At 35.0% G+C, this 12,591-nt stretch overlaps 2 protein-coding genes across 4 annotated transcripts in view; both read left to right on the top strand.

The window, feature by feature from the left end:
- Positions 1 to 12,591, top strand: part of LOC118267747 (inositol-tetrakisphosphate 1-kinase-like) — a 363,870-nt gene that overhangs the window by 87,674 nt on the left and 263,605 nt on the right. The gene's annotated exons all lie outside the window — the stretch shown is intronic.
- Positions 1 to 12,591, top strand: part of LOC118267452 (apoptosis-stimulating of p53 protein 1) — a 273,618-nt gene that overhangs the window by 75,241 nt on the left and 185,786 nt on the right. Inside the window, exon 1 of one of the 3 annotated variants that reach the window (XM_050694106.1) lies at positions 3,210 to 3,613. The exons of the other annotated variants lie outside the window; for them this stretch is intronic. The gene's annotated coding sequence lies outside the window, so the exon portion shown is untranslated. Of the gene's footprint in view, positions 1 to 3,209; positions 3,614 to 12,591 lie in introns of those variants that run through there. 3 annotated transcript variants of the gene reach the window in all.

Raw genomic sequence — 12,591 nt, 5'->3', positions numbered from 1 at the left:
CGTAGCGTCGTAGTTAAGCAACAAACATTTGCAAAGTATTTAATTAAGCGACGTGTAAGCGACATCAGGTCGTGAGCATGTTTATGGCGAATGGTGATCGTAATTACTGACTTACCATACAGACGACACCATAAAACTGCCAGCCGAAGAGTGCCAATCGAATTATCAGAAGACTTAGAACAAGTTTCCTTTACACCAACACGTTTTTACGTTCAGCGCTCTGATTGGCTGCTCCATTTTAACCTACCAATCACAGGGCTACATGCGGTGAAGTTTTGATCTCGTTAACTTAAAAAATAACTCGCGCTAGGTCCTCAGTCTCGTGCAGTGAACATTTCATTAGCTCGTGTCTAACCCGGTAACAGTCGCCTTTGCCTTTAACTGAAATACTGTTAGCTTTCAACTTAGTTTAGTTTAGGAGTTAAGGACTTTTATGTGTTCTTTGGAAGTAACGTTCAGTTAGCAGAACTTGTTCGTGTTCCCATAGAAGTGCTGTGTATTTATTGATTGTACAGTATAGCTCGTGTACTAACATTAACGAGTGAAGAAATGTTTATTTACATTTTATAATGATATTCTTGCGATTGTAAAATAGGCTATTTACATGCATCAACAGTTAACCTAGACTAAGATATTTTTCATACCAGCTAGAGTGCTTTTCTAGCAGAGATGTGCTTTGCTACGTTGCTGTGGATGCGTTTGGTTTAGCACTGGTGGAATCGGACTCAACTTAGCCATGTTTTTTACATGGAAAGGTGCGTGCTATGGATGGCTACTATCGATACATCGCATACTCGAGCTGCGCATTTTCCTCGCACAGTTACATAGCTTAGCATCGGTGGAAACGGTCATATAGTTTCACAGCTTAGCTATTACATCTTCGTAGCATAGCTAGAGACTACATTTCTTGTCAAAAAACACCCATAAGTTGTTAACTCTTTAATAGAAGTTTGCAATATATTTTTCCAATACATCTCTCTTTTCAACTTAATCGGAAATATGTCCTTTCCCGTAAAAAATAAAGGCCCTTCTATTTATACTTGTGATATTTATAAAACTTCGGAAGCAACTGACATTGGGAACCATATATAAAAGTAATCAACCCACTAATAGGACCGCGGATATCAGACCTCTGCTCAGGATTATTGTCACTTTCGTCATCTGATATTTTCTTGTAAGAGCTTTGGAAATTGCTTTCTTATTTTTGCTTGATTTCTTCCTGACTGATGGCCGGATAAAGATTAATGGGGAAAATACTTTTTCCAAATTGGACTTGGGGCGAGGAGATTATTAGTTTTCCGTCCAGTGTCGTCTGTTACGCGGACGCCGTACGAACCTAATTACGATATTTATTCATGAGACGACCGTCTTATTAGGAAACAATGAATACTAAGTAAATTTATGTCCCGGAGAGAACGTGAATTTTAACAGGACATTTGTGCTGATCTTATTGCATTCAGACTCCCCGTTAGTGTCTGATTGCCTCTGACTGTCTCGCTAATGGTCGCACGCGCTATTCCTGCACGTTTTCAGTTCGATTTCCGGATCAGCAAAGTATTAAATTGCTACAAGGTAGAATTTATGTAAAGACACTCCTATCGTTTGGAAAGTAATGACAAAATTCTGTTTATGCTTAGCTAAAAGATGTAACTTCACGTAAAACAAGTATCTACGTATTTTAACCATTTTTCTAATAACTTAAGGTCAAATCCTTCTTGTATGTGAATAAAACTTGATTATACAATATTTCTGCGATAATATCTATTAGACCTTGTCATATTAGGCGCGCTCGTGGTACCTTATTTTAATTGCTAATGCCAGCGACACCTTTTGGTGGCCTTGGCCTTTATTTTGATTTCTGATCTTATTTTCTCATGCCTGTGCCTTGGGAACGTGATTATGTAGTCCCTAATACTTTTAGGTGTTCATTTATATCTATTTATTTTATTAACTTTTAATATGGTAAATGTCTCGGGTCTCATTTACTTGCAATTTTAAATCGCAAAAAATATTGTCATTTTTTATTTTAATAAAAAAATCCGCTCATCGTGATAGTGTTACTTACATTTTTATATTTTGGTTAGTTCTGTTATTAAACCTAAATTTTTGTGTTTCGAGGATAATTTAGTCGACTTATTAATTTAGTTCATAGCTTATCTTTATGTCAAAATGTTATCAAAAACGGTTCAGCAGTTCCGCATTTAAAAATACTAGGTCACTTTTAACTTACTTACTAGGTAATATTATCAACAATTTCAATAAGAATTACTTACAAAAAAACAAAAGTAAGCCCCAAGTTGTGATTTATACAGATAAAGGTTAAGGATTTATATTTTAATTAAGTAAAAAAAAACTGGTTTCCTCCATCAAAATGAATAGGTAAGTACCATTTACTAGACATTTCTTTCTTATCCTTTTAAATTACCCTTCTAAATGATTGCCATCGTTTAAATAAACGTAGCAAAGTATAAAAATAATTATGTAAATAAAATCCTGGTCGCCCAATTAATTCCGTTCTATTGGAAAGATTTATAAATAACATCAACATTAAAGAATTCATAATATTTTTATTTACTCATATTTTCACAAAAATTGATGATTTACTTACTTAGGTATTCTGTTGAATTTGTATTCCTTGATAAACAAAGTTAAAGGAAAAATATCTTCGAACACTCGAAGGAATTTTTATACTTATCTATAAGACACATCCACTCCTCCTACAACATGTAGTCAACATTTTTGTATCACGTCAAAAACTTGTTTTATTTCTAGTATTTAGCTATTATTAACATTAGAACGCTGTTAACGCATCGTATCGATAGTTTTAAATTTCGGCCGCGTCTAGTTTATCGACCTAGAAGCATTTAAATAGTGTTTAACCTTAATAAATAACACTAATTGCATACTAGTCGGATCATTACCGTGGCGGGGAACTGATAAAATAGCACCGAACAAAATACTACGTTATCATTAAACCACAATCAAGAAAGCACGCACACGTCGCCATCACGACACACGCACACATGCGCACAATTCACCTGTTGCTATGGTTGTATTGAGAGGCTTTGCGCAGGCGCAGGTTGTAAGTTCTCCCACTATACTGCCATAGTAGTATCACTATCCTCGTCTGGTCGGTTCGCGTAGAAAGAGACGCAGCATTGAACTTTTCACTGTCGGTAAAGCAGAGTGCGCTGCTGTATCGACCGCCGACTGGATCAACGGTCTTTCTCGCGTAGCGGACCTAACTTAGTTTTAACTTAACGTTGTAACGCAGCGTTTGTTTTATTCGATTTAACGGTCGGTTTTCAGCAATGTTGTGTTCAACACGTCACAATTTGAATTAGAGAACCGTTTGTGTTGTTTTTGTGACGGCAAATGTGCATTATATGTGTTGGTAGTAAAGCCTGTGGTGATACAGCCTTCGTTCGGTGAATGCTTAAATCACGCCATGTACCCCAGTGCTATGTAGGTTCGTTAAAAGTGCCAGTGCAAAGTTAAAATTCGAATTTGTGGTGGAGATAAAAAGTTACGCAGGGAATACTTTGTGCGACTGTGTTCAGTGAATTAGTGCCACATATAAAGGATTGAGAGATTGACTTCAGACTAACACAGGGTATGTACGTGTGTACTTTAGTTCCAATACTTTCTACTATATCGATTTGTATCTATCTAGTAACGGTATCGGTAGTCGAAAACACCTTTATATGGTAGGTGTTTGATACAGGCTCGTATCATACGGAGATATTTTATAAATCTATTTTATATTTACATTTTTCGAGCGACTATAAAAGTCAAAACTATTCCAAGCCATTATCGTGAATAATCGTGACATTTTTATCGAATAAATAAATATTTATTTTACATTAAGTAGGTATAATTAAATATTTCGATAACGTCAGTGGTTTTCGAGAGTGGCGCGACCACTCATGCGGTCGGGATTCGAACCTTGACACCGGTATTTACTATCGTAGCCGGTCCAGTCTTGTTTGTCATAGAATACTTATGAGTCGCTAAGCAAAATAAAAAATACGTATTACGGTAAAAGATAATAATAAAAAAATTATGCAAAATGTCACACCTAAATAAATGTCTATCGCAATATAATCCTTAATGCTTAAGAAATAAGACAGATTTCATTTAAGGTTAAGTACCTCATTATTATTTTATGATCCTTTATTCTACCCACAAGACAATATAAATGGAATTTGGAAGATACTTCCTGAATAGATTACTCGAGTACCTGCTTAAGTAGACTCCTACACTTAGTTGTTTACAAACAAAAAACTTTGGTTGTACGGAATTCCTACCTGTGAATCATGAACATTTTTCTAAGAAGGTAACATTTGATACCTACCTACTTTTATCTTACTATTTACAACCACTAAACTGGCCAATAAAAACGGTTTCATTATAATAAAAACCATAAAATAAATTTATTAAAAAATAAAAATAAAATATACCTCTTATTTTAAAATTCGAATATTGACAATCTATGCTGCGTTCACACTTACTATCCTACTATACTAGCACGAAAAATATAACGAAGCAATTGAGTGGAAAAATGCAATAGATCGTAGTTGTAGTCCATCGTAGCGAGCGAATCTGCCTTTAAAAGAACATCAACGCGCCGCATACGAAAGGAATGGAATAGGAACTGGACGCTTGTCATGAATGCTAATAAGGATTATCAAGAAAACGTTGCAATCGTATGGAAAAATATCTATGTTTTTATTGATAGTTACTTATTTATTAACCAACCTTTTTTACTTAAGTTGGTAATGGTAAGAGAGTTAACAACTTTATGAGTGTAAAGAAAAATTGTGTTCTTTTTACCGACTTCACAAAAAGGAGGAGGTACTATGTTCGGCTGTTTGTATGTTTTTTTTTTTTTTTGTATGTTTGTTCATCGAATACTCCGTCAATTGTCGACAGATTTTCAAAATTCTTTTTTTGTTCGAAAGTAGATAGTTCTGAGGTGGTCCCATTGTCACCAAGTTAGGATCTGATGATGGGATCTTAGAGAAATCGAGGGAACTCCTCAAATATTATAGGGAACTATATAGTAATTTTGGTATATTCATCTAGAATTGAAGCATTTACAGTCAAAAAGTAACCTTTGAAGAGGTGGAACTGATGAAGAAGACCAGAAATGGCCAATGGAACTTCATACTCACATAGAAATCACAATAAAGTTATACTCCGTCAATTGTCGACGGATTTTCAAAATTCTTTTTTTGTTCGAAAGTAGATAGTTTTGAGGTGGTCCCATTGTCACCAAGTTAGGATCTGATGATGGGATCTTAGAGAAATCGAGGGAACTCCTCAAATATTATAGGGAACTATATAGTGATTTTGGTATATTCATCTAGAATTGAAGTATTTACAGTCAAAAAGTAACCTTTGAAGAGGTGGAACTGATGAAGAAGACCAGAAATGGCCAATGGAACTTCATACTCACATAGAAATCACAATAAAGTTAATTAAGTGACTGTGACAATACAAATAAATAAAGTAGTTATTGAGATAGAGAATTTTAACCGACTTTTTTAGTTGCGATACTGAGTATCGCAACTAAAAAGTGTGAAATAAAATACTTTTTACAAAAAAATAAACCGACTTCACTAAAAAAGTAAAAAATTACTTTAATTTCGGAAGTCGGTGTAACAAACAAATAATACCGAGAAACATCGACTTCCGAAATTAAAGTAATTTTTTACTTTTTTAGTGAAGTCGGTTTATTTTTTTGTAAAAAGTATTTTATGTTTCTGTGCCTCGTTTGCACGCTATTCACGCAAATAAAAAAAAATACTAGTCCATTTCTTAACCGCTAATTCACGATGAGGTAACATGTGCAATAAATATACGTAATAATCATAATACTATGTAGAATGTTACATTAGATTAATAAATTAATACTTGAACGGATATAGAGAGCTATTACATAAAACGGTCGTGAGTTCATTGACTCGTACAAATATATTAAGCTGTTTAGGTAACACCACACAATACACACTTATAAATAACAAATGAATGTGAAATTCAATGACCTCCAACACAATTATGTACCAACAAAACAACAGCTATACGCTTCTTCCGTAAACATTCACCGATATCCTTTGAAATCAACACTATTTGAACTAACTAACAAATTAAACGTAAACTTTCGCAAAGGATATACTGTGTCAACATCGTAAAGATATTCGACAAACTTCACCAATTTACTATTGTTCAGATTTCAATTATAAACCTTTAATAAAGGTTAAAGAAAGATGGTCTTTGTTGTTACGTGTTAGGGTGTGTTTTTGGTCGTGTGTGCGTAAAAGATCTCGAGTGTCAACGCAGCACATTCCTGAGATGCCTTTAATTAGAGGCAGGTAAAGTCGGGCGGCCTGTTCGACGGAGACATTAACGTCTTAACTTATAAGGATGCTTGCCAACTGCGCCCTAACAGGTGAATAGCATTAATATGTAACAGTTTTATATGAAAGGTTACCAAGATAAAACACGTTTTCTTTACTTTAAGCCGGTTAACGAGCAGACGGATCACCTGATGGTAAGCAATCGCCACCGCCCATGGACACTCGTTACACCAGAAGCGTTACAAGTGCGTTGCCGGCCTTTTGGGGGTTATTTAAGGGTTGTTGGGAAATTGAGAAGGAGGTAATTGGGCCGCGGTAACCTCATTCGCAGAACGAAATACAACGCAAGCGTTGTTTCATGTCGGTTTTCTGTGAGACCGTGGTATCACTCCGGTCGAATCGGCTCTCCCACACTTGGTAGTGTAGTCTTTTGTTGTAAATTAGCCGTAAGGAATAAGGATAGATGTATCTGAGATAATAAAAGATGAGATTAGATATTCGCTAATACAAGTAGAAATATCCAATGGATACAAAATAAAGTAAATAAATAAACAAATACCATTTATCTTAGTTAATGGCAACGTATCAAGTTCCATGTACTACGCAGAATCTTTTAATCCAACTGTCTAAACAAATAACACGTTACTATAAATCCTCATGTATCTAGCAACAGCGGAAGGAAGCAATTAATAATCCATATTCATAGCAATGTGTATTTAAATTGTCTATTGTATTGCATTCTCTATTTATTCATGAATACAAAAGAGTCTCAAAGTCTCTAGTACTAAGAATCACACAGCACATTGGAAAGTGTAAATAAATCTTTGTGAAGTTATGTCAAAGAATATTTTATTTACTCTCAAAATGAACGTGCTTAGGTAATATAAGTTTTTAAACTGACATGGTCACTAACAATATCATTAGAACTTGAAACATGTTTATTTTTAATTATTTTAGGATGGCTTGAAATTCGTTGAGTTCCTCGTCAAACAGTTACGTGAGTAAGCCGTTAACATAATATAATTAATTTAGTATGTTATAATAAAAATAAAATTATGTTTATTTATGTCTATGAGTTTCCGATATTTCGGCATTGTTGCAAGCGCCATGATCACGGATGAACTGGAGTATATGCGGGTGGATGTTTATAAGGAGACAAATCTATCTTTCTTGTTAATAATAAATTGATAGAAATTAATACACATGGTTAATATCCCGTTTCAAGTTCTAATGATAGTGCTTAGGTAATGCTTCCCACGCAAAGTTGTCTCAAAATACCCAATATTATTATTATAATGTTAAATATTCACAAACCACATGCGACAGGATATTTCAATAACAAGTCGCTGGATATTGGATAGCAAAACTTTATAACCGCCTTCACAAATTGCTCGATACAAAATATAATTATATACAGATATTCATTTGGTCAACGATCTCTTTTAATAAATAACACGTTTGTAAACTGAGCGTATCTTATTAGCATTGCTGTTTATAATTGAGTATTTATACTTTAGTCCAAGTCAATATGAAGTTTGAGTTTAAAAAATGAGACAGTTTTATCTTTCAAGTAGAAATTGCTGCCAAGAATTTGATAATGTTTGTCAGGGACTGTATTTCTCCCGTAGTATCAGATATGTTGTTACTTTTATGCCAACCGGAGTTAACAAGGGCTGAAGGCTTGACATCAAATGCAAATGAAATGAAAGCTTTTCCGAAGTTTCCAAGGCACTTATGGCGAAGGAAAGTAAGTAAAGATTGGGGAAACAGGAAAAAGGGCGTCGCGATGTTTGCACATCGACCGCGTAACCCTCGGAGCGACGTCGCTTCGTCAGATGTTCTCACGAGGCGGCGGCGATACAGCGACCGCGGGCGGCGGCGCGGGCGGCGGCGCGGGCCCCAAGAGGAATCTCGTGAAAGTTGGCCAACACTCGCTCAAGATCAAGTGGATGGGTCGGCGGAACCAGTTTTGTGAATCGGCAAGTGTAGGCAACGATGAGTTAGGAATCTACGGCGAAACTGGCCGACAACATCTCCGAGGAAATAGATCATTAATAAAAAATATACTATACCAAATCAGAAAACGAGATTTAAATGGCCACTCGTGATAAAATCGCCATTCTACGAGTTAAAGCACGAGCGGGACAGTTATGGCGCACGTAAATGTGTTAAATGTCAACGTGTTAGTGCGCATATTAAAATAGCGAATTCATAATAGTAGTAAAATGTCATGACTATAATAGTTTTTGGTGGAATGCGTCGCCACAACGGGTATTTCGATTCACGCGTGAGAGACGTGCCTTTACGGGCTCGTTTGGGCGGTCAGCCTTACATTATAAATTGATGCTCGTAATCTCACGATTGTTCAAATTTATTACAATAGCGACCATAATACATAACAATAACAAAGAATACGTAACCGTTCCGGTGTGGTTCGCGTCGGTTTAATTGCAGTTCAATAATTAGTTCTGGCACAAATGCCGCGCTAAACGCACCATATCCGTAGCCGTGAACAACTGAATACTGTGTGTGACCTATACAAAATGGAAGGAGAAAAAATCTCCCATGCGATTCCTCTCACGTGCCATTGTGAATTGTTCCAGCTATCTAAATGCGGCGTTTAATTGTTGTGGACTCATTGTCACTGCTATCTCGGATCTCACGGCAATGGTACAGACATAGACTAAGTCCTTAGATTAAGTACAACATTTGTTTTGTGTGAAATAGCTGTCAGATAGTAGTAGAGGATAATAGTGTAATTCCTTCCACAAGGAACAGTATTTTAGGTGATCCTTAACATTATTTAGGTTGATAGGAAGTAATTCTCCTTGTATTGGGTATAATTTCTATCTGATAGTGCGGTCGCCTTGTGGTATTTTTGGCAATTAAAAGTTATATCTTTCACATGGTATTTTGCATCTGAGTTTTAAATTAAATTTTGTTTCCATTAAGCATCTCTTTTGACTTACCTTGAAAAACTCTAAATGAAATAAAGTGTTATTTACGATATGTTGCCTATTGAGACTCTTCTTTTCTCTATATAAATCTTTGCTGTATGCTCTAATGCTTTGCACCACAAAACAAAGGATTACATAACAAATAAAGTTGTAGTGTATTGTATTATATCAGCGTTCGCATTGCAATCTTAAAAAAGCGTGCGAGATTGTATTGAAAAGCTAGGAAACCATTTAATGTAATAGTTTACACACAGAAGGCAATAACAGATAGCATTAGCTATGTGTGAACTAAATACCATTTAGTGGTTATTTGAGCAGTTGAGCTTGATACTTGGCCGGTCGTAGTTGAGTAAACAAAGGTGTAAATGGTTACCCGTTCAACTTATCTCACAAATATTTACATTTAAATAGCTATTGGTTACCGTTCGCCAGATCTTATCGCAGTGTCTAATTATATTGACCAATGTGGGAGTAGCAACTATTCCATTGATTAACGTTTAATGCCAAACTTTACCGATTATTCTGAAAGTTATTTCGTGTAATGGCAATTGTTTGATGAAATATCGGAGATCGTGACAATGATAAAAATATCAATGAACGATTGAAAGGTTCGATAAAAAGTGTTTTATAACTTTTTGAAAGGTGCCTTACCAGCCTTAAGAATTCTAGTGGAAATAGAAACTAAAATGCTCCTTTTTGTGACTTACGTTACACAATCTTTAAAGAATTTTCAAGACTGGGAGTTTCTCCTAATAAAATAGCGATAATGGTTTTTAGTCCACACGAAAGGTGCGTCCTTAATACACCATAAAGCACTCCATAAAATTCAGTACTACTTAGTAATACTAACCGATATTTCATAAGCGGCTTAAGATGGAACCGAGCCTCGTCTCTTGGCTGACTTCAAGAAACCTGTTCTCAAGTAGACCAAGTGGTCCCATAAAATTAATAAGGTCATATGGACACCGTCATAAATTTTATAGAACACACTATTATGGGCTGTTAGGGGATTACCATGGGATGGTAGTTTAATGCCGAGCGCATTGGAGGAATGTTATCTATGGTGGAATGCACTGACACTCTTCCTTAAACAGTCGTGTTTTTAAAAAGAAACCTTCCTATAAGGGATCAATAGTAGATATCAATGTCTGTTTTCACACGGTCCTTGAATGAGTACTTAAGTTTGAAAATTAAGATTGTCTTCGATAATAACTTGTCTAGATATCTTCTAGGTTATAAACTTTGAAACTGATATTAGCTAAGTGTAGATCTGTAACTTGTAAGAATTATTCTTACTTCAACTTCAGACATTCTTCTGCGATAAATAAAACTGATAAACTTATCAAAGGGAACTTCTAAAGTCTGACGTTGATTTGAATGGACTAAGATTTCTTTGAGTAATTAACATATTATGTATGTGTATATTAATGTATATTAACTGTGGCAATGACATTAAATTCGCCTTATGTACCACTATATCTTTGTTTTGTGTGTACAAATACAACAACAATAATTAAAGATTAAATAAATAAATCAATACTAGCGCAGTGTTATATTTTTTTAATTTCATTCATTTCATCTAAGTACTTGATACATTTAATCAATTGACGAATTAAATACCATTTTGTTGCATTTTCACACTCTCTCTCTACATATATTTTTTCGGGTCATCTGTATTCTTTATCGTGGTTTGACAGAAATGTAATAAATACTTTATAATCTACTAGAATCAATCAATTTCGTATTGTCTGTTTACATTGATGAGAGAAGTCGTTAGTTTGAACTGCCATCAGATACAACTCGGCCGCATTCTTTACATATTCATTGAGAGATTCCATCTACCATGTTAAAAGATTTTCGAAATGTTGTCACAGATTGGAGGTATTTAAATGATGTCACGGAGGGAAAATGGAATTTCCATATTATCGTGTGGATGTTACTTTACCTAGTTGATGCAATTTTCCTTTACCTAAGTTCTTGACATTGTTAGTTGCGCTTATTGGACTTTTCTCTTTGATTTTATTCTTTCTGACCAAACGTTCATTCGAGCCGACCAATCAGAGCGTCGATTTCGTTTCGATTTCGTTAAAAGCAAACTGGTACTAAGGGTACTGGTGAATTTATTTAGTTTCATTTTACGTTGCCTTACTCTTCTCGGTGTTTAAATGTTTCCTTAATACCATAACCCTACTCTATTTTATCTTAAGGGTCAATGCACTTTAAGTGAAACCCACAGCGATTATTTTTAAGTAACTAACTTACCGTAATCAGTCGATTTGTAAGCATAGAAGTTTCACATTTAATTTATTCGAGTACTTAGTTGAAAGGTGTAATAGGCTTAAAATAACAATCAATTAAGTTCCCTCGTCAAACTGGGGTCCCGTTTAAGGGGCAGTCGAGCAAGTAACCTTTACTTGTCAAAGGTGCTACTCGTACTGTGACTTTAGTTAGTCATGTCGCGTGCCAGTTACTTACACCTGCATTTTTTACGAACAACAGCTGTTGAAGCGGGGTAGGGTTGCACGTGGCAAATCGTACTTTGTAATACATGGACAACGGTTTTAGTTTTAGGGTTGTTTCGTGTACAAGTGGTGTTTTGTGAGGTTGTTAATGATGTTTGTGTTTCTATATTTGTGTAATAACTATCTTGAGACATACTAAATCATGATGAAGAGTCCCTCTGTGACTCGAAACTAGTAGACCTTTTTATTAATTTACGTGAGTAAACCGTGATTTTTAGTTAATGTTTGTTTCTGTAAATTCCTTAATGATATTATTGAAAATGCTTGTTGATAGTGGGAGTCAGATTTATTGATTATAATGACGAATCAAAGGCTCTTTACCGGTTTTGTTGAGAGATTCATGCTCCCTTTGGCCTTCAGAGGAAATAACATCGCAAGTTTCAATAGAAAAAATTGTTTCAGATAATTGCATTTTCTTTGAAATGTATCTGGATATGCATTGTTCAATTTGTTGCGTAGATCGTCAGTAAAGTTGTCAACAGAATGCCAAGTGCGTGTTCTGGCAAACGAAACATGATCTGTATACATTTCACATGTACGCATAATATTGGAATGCGGTAGATATGGGTGGGATTAGTCGTTTTAATCGCTATCGTATAGTTTTAAATATATATTCTTAATTATAGATTTTAATAGTTCTGTGTTATTGACTGCATTTTTCTAAATAACAAGAAACTACAGTAAAATTGATTAAACAATTTATTTATTTAGTAAGGGTCTCCAACAACGAAACAAAAATAATAAATTTAAAAT

The sequence above is a fragment of the Spodoptera frugiperda genome, chromosome 6, assembly GCF_023101765.2.
Source record: "Spodoptera frugiperda isolate SF20-4 chromosome 6, AGI-APGP_CSIRO_Sfru_2.0, whole genome shotgun sequence".
In the NCBI taxonomy this organism is placed as follows: Eukaryota; Metazoa; Arthropoda; class Insecta; order Lepidoptera; family Noctuidae; genus Spodoptera; species Spodoptera frugiperda.
This window is presented reverse-complemented; position numbering and strand designations above follow the sequence as displayed.